We start from the raw sequence: 6,683 nt of genomic DNA, 5'->3' as shown, positions 1-6,683 counted from the left end.
CCAGTGCACTGCCCACGGCACTCCTGGGCACAGCGGGACCCCAGCTGCTGGCCTGGGGGCCCCAGGGGCCCCAGGGCGGGGCCCTCTGGGTCTGACTCTCGCCCACCGCCCAGAGCGCCTCCTGAAGCTGCCCCTGGAAGGGCTCCGGGAGTTCCTCCAGGACTCTCTGGCCCAGCCCTGGGCCCTGAAAGACAAGGCGGTGCTCAGACACCTTTGGGCCTCCATGACCCAGCTCTGGAGGATGCGGTGCGACCTGCCCCCCCCAGGTGGGCTCAGGGCCCCGGCCCCTCCCGACTCGGCCTGCTGGGGCCGCCCACAGGGGACAGAGCCCCCGGGGCCCCCGTCCTCATCTCTGGGGCTCTCCTCTTCTGCTCCAGCCTCAGGGACCGCAGGCCAGGGCTGGGCAGGCGAGCACCCACTGCAGGGCCCGGGCACCAGTGTGGGGAGCTGAGCACAGGGTCAGGCTGGGGGGGCCACGCGGGAGCTGTGAGGACGCCCGGAGCTCCCAGCGGGGGACACACAGCCTGCTGGAGTCGCTGACCCCGTCGGCCTCTTTCCAGCGGGACCTGAGGAGTTCCCCACGAGGGCCCTGGGCCTGGAGCGAGTGTCCCCGGCGCCCGGGCCTCTCCTCCCTTCTCCGGCCTCTGAGCCACCACCTAGGGTGGAGGAGCCGGCCTCCCTGGGCCCAGCCACCCAGCCTGAGCCGCCCGGACCCCCTCCCGGCCAGGCCATCGTCCAACTTCCCCCCAGCGCTGGAGCTCCCTCCCCACCCTCCCAGTGCAACAAGATGGTGCAGGCAGGCAGCCCCCGGACATGGTGGTCTTCAAGACAAAAAACGGGGTCCCCTTCCATTCGGCACCTGCCTGGGCCACCCCAGAGGCCCCGCGACGGACCAGGCCCTGGAGCACCCCTGGGACTCCCATCACGGGGTCCCCCCAGCCCCCTGGGGACGACACTGTAGGGCCCAGGACACCCTTCCTGCCCCGCGGCCACTGCGGCTCGTGCCCCTCGCTGGGCAGTGACGGGCACAGCCAGGGCAGAGCCAGGGCGGCGCTGAGCCCGCTGCCCCGAGGCCCCGCACAGGCCCGGGACTCTCTGCCCTCCGCGTCCACGGGGCAGCTCGATGCTCGCGGGCCTCGGGGGCAGAGCGTGGCGGTGAGGGTGGGGGCCCGGAGGCTCTGGCCCGCCGTCACCATGCCCTGCCTCGTCTTGCTGTCCCTCCCGGAGGGCGGCACCCCCCGCACAGGACACCAGCCCCTGACCCAGAGGGACCTGGGCTGGCCTGGCCCCGGGCTCTGTGGGGGCAGGGGCGACTCGAGCCCCCCCCCAAGGCCCAGCACTAATGGGATCCAGCGCCCGGGGGCCCTGGCCAGGCCTGCGTTCTGGCCCCGGGCTGAGCAAGCCCTCTCACAGCCGGATGTGGCCTCCTGGGCCCTGGGCGTGCCCCACAGATCCAGGTCGCTGACCTAGGGCAGCACTGGGGATCCCGGGACACCCCAGGGCAGGGCAGCAGGGGCAGGCCCCTGGGCCCCACCCGCACCCACACAAGGAGGCAGGCTCCTCCACGTGCTGGGGCTCCAGCAGTCAGTCACCCGGCCCCAGGGGGCCCGAGGCCAAAGGAGACCATGGGCCGCAGGTCCACATCAGCCCTGCTGTCCCCAGAACCGCCTCTCAACGCCCCAACCTGAGGACACGCGCCCCTACCCGGAGTCGAGTCCGCACAGGCTCCCAGGTGGGGGACTCCAGCACCCGTACCCCTGTGGGATTCCCACTTTCCTCTAAGGACAGGAAGGTCTCCCAGGGGAAGGTGTGCACCCTCGGCTCTGAGCCCCTGTTTGCTGTTGCAAGTTCAATAAAGTGTTGTGTGAAAATGCACGGCTGGCTTGTTCCTGCGTCTCCCGGAGCTCTGTGCACAGGGTGCGGAGACACCCCCAGAGGGGAGGAGGGGGCACCACCCAGGCCCCGACCAGTCCCTGCAGGGGCGCCGCCAGGCACACATAGCTGACGTCCCCACGTGCCTTCTAGGGGCGGCCAGACGCCAGGGTCAGGACCCCACAGACTCTACTGCGACTCAGCCTGTGCCCGCGGCCAGGATGGGCCTGGGACAGAGTGACAGCCGGGGAGCCTCAGGTCACCAGGGTCTGTGCTAAGTGCCCTGGGAGGTCTGTGCCCCCTCTGTCCAGGGGGCCTGGGCTGCCCAGGCTCCAGGGCGCTTCCTCCCCTCCCCGCTCCAGGCCCGTGCGCCTGGGGCACAGAGGGCCTGCGGGGCGGTCAGCGTGGCTCTGGAGGGGACGTCAGGACAGCAGCATATCATCCTCAAGAGGGAAACACCAAGAACTTTTCCTCTGCAGGCATGACCAAGACAGGGATGTCCGCCCTCATCACTCTCATTCAACACAGCTCGGAAGTCCTAGCCACAGCCATCAGACAACAAAAAGAAATAAAAGGCATCCAAATCAGCTAGGAAGATGTCAAGGTTTCACTATTTGATGATGAATGATTTTCTGTATAGAAAACCCAAAAATCTCCATCACAAAACTGCTAAAACTGATAAATACAGTAAAATCACAGGACACAAAATGAACTTGCAGAAATCTGTTGCATTTCTATGCAACAATAATGAGGCGGCAGGAAGAGAAATTGAGGACTCAGTCCCATGTATACTAGCACCAAAAACACTAAGATTGGTAGAATTAAGCCTAACTAAAGAGGTGAGTGCCCTGAAACACTGATGAAAGAAATTGAAGATGACACAAACAGAATAGGCATTTCATGCTCAAGGATTTGAAGAACAAATATTGTTAATAAGGCTATACTACTCAAAGCAATCTACACATTTAATGCGATTCCCATCAACATAGTAATAGCATTTTTCACAGGGCTGGAACAAATGATCCTAAAATTTGTATAGAACCATGAAAGATTGAAAATAGAGTGTTTTTCTGATTTTTATATTAGAAATTGTTATGTCACCTGTTCAGCCCTTTAAGGTTATTGTGTCAGACCTATAAAATAGGATTTCCCCCTCATTTTATTTTCTTTGATAAAGCCATGATACACGAATCCTGTTTTTGCGATTTAGTTTTGACTTAAAGCTATATCATAGACATCTTCATTTATATTTATTTTTTCTTTTTTTTAATTTTTATTTATTTATGAGTCAGAGAGAGAGAGAGAGAGAGAGAGAGAGAGAGAGGCAGAGACCAGGCAGAGGGAGAAGCAGGCTCCATGCACCAGGAGCCCGACGTGGGATTCGATCCCGGGTCTCCAGGATCACGCCCTGGTGCCAAACCGCTGTGCCATCCAGGGATCCAGACATCTTCATTTTTATTTTTTTTTTATTTTTATTTTTTTTGACATCTTCATTTTTAATGTCTACATGGCTCTCATCCTTTTTAATGTCGTATTCCATTGTGTAAACAAACTATATTTAATTTTGTGTTGTGGACTGTTTGTTTCCTGCTGTTTTATATTAAGACAATTCTTCAATTAATATTCCTGAAAATGTGTATAGATAGGATTTGATCTATGCAGCATGCAAGAATTTTTGTTACTGTTTCCTGACAATAGAAGAACCCTCATGGTGAGATACGTAAATATCCCTTCTCTTATTATTTCTAAGGCAATACTTAACATGTCCCAGAGATTCTCACATCTAGTATGTTACTTAATCCTCACAAAAATTATACATAGCTAAATACTATTCTTATTTTTAAAATTTTTATGTTTCTAATTATGAAACAGCATACATTTGCTGAAAAATTACACAATGTAGAAATCCATAAAGAAAATGAACACCACCTATAATTTAACTGCTCAGAGAAAACCTGACCGTATTTCAATGAATGTCCTTCACATCTTTCTGTACAGTTATTTTATAGTTGAAACTCAGCTTTATGCACCTGTGTCCTGCTTTTTAAAATTATAGGAACATTTCCTATTACTCTTGACAGCCATCTTTTTTCAATGCTGCGCAATATTCCGTTGTGTTTCTGTGCCATATGTTACTGATCTTTCAGTTGGCTTCCATTATTTCCTACTACAGCTTATTTGCTGTGAAGGATATTTTTAGGGTATAGAGATTTTTCTGTGTTTTATATTACTTACTTAGGGAAAAGCCCTAGAAGTGAAACTGGGAGATCAAAGCTCTTGATATATTGCCATACTGAAGGTTTCATTAGTCGCTCATTGAATTGTTCCTACCAAGCCTTCAGACGGCCAACCGGGAAGGAGTAGGTCTTCAACTATAGTTTTAGCACTCCTATATCCTTCTAGATTCATGATGTCAACATCAGTCATTTGGAATATACTTTTTCTGGGACGCCTGAGTGGCTCAGCAGTTGAGCGCCTGCCTTTTTAAAGGCCTGATCCTGGGGTCCCGGGATCCAGTCCCACATCGGGCTCCCTGCAGGGAGCCTGCTTCTCCCTCTGCCTGCGTCTCTGCCTCTCTTTCTGTGTCTCTCATAAATAAATACAATCTTTTTAAAAAGAAAAGAATATATTTTTCTTCTTGTATCATTGGAAAAATATTCCTGAATATAGGAATACATGAATAAATAGAACATATTATAATAAGAGCTTTGATATACTTTAAAAACTTGTCCCTCAGTTTCACTATTCACTTCACATTCCACAGTGGGGGGGAGCCATATTCTTTGTATTACCTATATCCTTAATTAAGATTGATGTGTTGTACACAACTTCTTCAGATAAGTAAAACATATTACCATTCTAAGCATTGATGATTGACGAACCATCTTGTATTGCTGGTGACTTCTCTACTCAGAGCAATGACCTGTAGTTTTGAATTTAGGTCTTTAGCTCAGTGACTTAATATTTAAGACTTTACTATGGAGGCTGGTTCTGATATTTTATGAAAATCTAAATAAATTACATTTTGATCCTTTAATTATACCACTTGTCTGCTAAATCCAGTGGCAATGTAAATGGTCAGATCTAAAAAAAAAAATAAATCCAAGAATATATTTTAAAAATCACACTTATTATACATTCCTTTTATCCTTTATATATCTTAAAAAACTTCAGTATTATAAAGATATTTGGTACCAGTGTAGGAAATACGTTTTGTAATAAGTTTTCTTAGTGTCTATTTATATAAGAGACACAAGATCTGAGGTCAAATCTTCAAAATTGTTTTCCATTTTTCCTTACACATTGTAATTCTATGCAGATTAAATGTTCAGTAAATGTCATAAACAATTACTGAACACCTGCAAGCTTCAGCCTAAGTATTGTGTCCATTAAAAAGACACTAAAAGATTCTTTAGGAAGATGAGTCATTACAAAATACATTTTACAAAATAATAAGGCTGTAAGTATAAAGTATATGATAGTTTTTAAAATTAATAGTAAAAGCAATGAATCCACGTGGCAGAAATTACCATAGAACAAGTTTTTTAAAGTTTTGTGGACAGGTAGTGGTGAAAAGTTGATATATGACGAATTCTTAGTTCTTGATCTTAAACATCACAATCAAATTTTAGCTAGGTAAGAAGAAAGTGATTTTAAGAATCGGCTGTAACTCACAGAATTGAGGGAAAGGCGAAAAACCAAGATCAAAGAATGATGGAAACCAAGGAAAGCTTGGTAGCAGAGATTATAGCTAAAATAAGCTTCAAAACAGCTTGGTTAGAGTTCTGTTACTGGCCCAACCATTGCTGAACACCGCTGGAAACCACTGCCACTGCCGGCGGTGGGGGGGGGGCACCTGCGTGGCTCAGTGGCTGTGCATCTGCCCTGGGTTCAGGTCGTGATCCCGGGGTCCTGGGATCGAGTCCTACACTGGGCTCCACACAGGGAGCCTGCTTCTCCCTCTGCCTAAGTCTCTGTCTGTGTCTCTCATGAATAAATAAAATCTTTAAAAAAAAAAAACAAAAAAAAAAAAAAAGAAAGAAACCACTGCCACATAGTGGTATAACTATGAATGAATTCTAAGCTTTCTGTTATTGTGTCATTCACTCATTCACTCACAACTCAAATCTTGGGCAGGAGCACACAAGTGGTGGCAGCAACATTACATACTAGCAATCAGTCTGAGAGAAAGAAAATAACTAACCTCTTAGCCTTCTTTAATGTAATGTGGAGCCTTGCCTCCCACAAACAGGTAACAAGGAATTCTCCCAAAATAAAAATGGGCTGTGGGTTTTATCAGTCAAGAAATGACAAAATACCCACTAGTATCCACTCCTTTGCCTGACCAATATACGCATACCCATAATTTCCCATGATTATACTTCATAATTTCATAAAATTATCCCACCTAACATAGTAAAACTACTTCTCAATCAACTGAGAATGCACCCTTCCTCACAGGAAGACAATCAGGTCTCATAGGTTACTATAATCATTTCCATATCCAGGATCTCAGGAATGTCCCTTCCTTCTTAGTTCTATGGTAATCCCATTCACAATATTCTGCAATCTATGCACTACACTGTGGTTAGTCAATGTAAAAAAGTCCTATATATGATGGAAGAAACAGAAAAAAGTAAAGCTAACTTTGGTTAAGATACACATCATGAGATCAAGCCTTGTGTTCAGGTTCTGCACTAGATGTGGAGCCTGCTTAAATTTTTCTCTCCCTCTTCTTCTCCCCTCCCCATTCACACTCTTCTCTAAAACACACACACACACAAACTTCAGTGTAATTTGCAGAACATCAA

Source organism: Canis aureus, chromosome 20 (genome assembly GCF_053574225.1).
Source record: "Canis aureus isolate CA01 chromosome 20, VMU_Caureus_v.1.0, whole genome shotgun sequence".
NCBI classification, from domain to species: Eukaryota; Metazoa; Chordata; class Mammalia; order Carnivora; family Canidae; genus Canis; species Canis aureus.
This window is presented reverse-complemented; position numbering follows the sequence as displayed.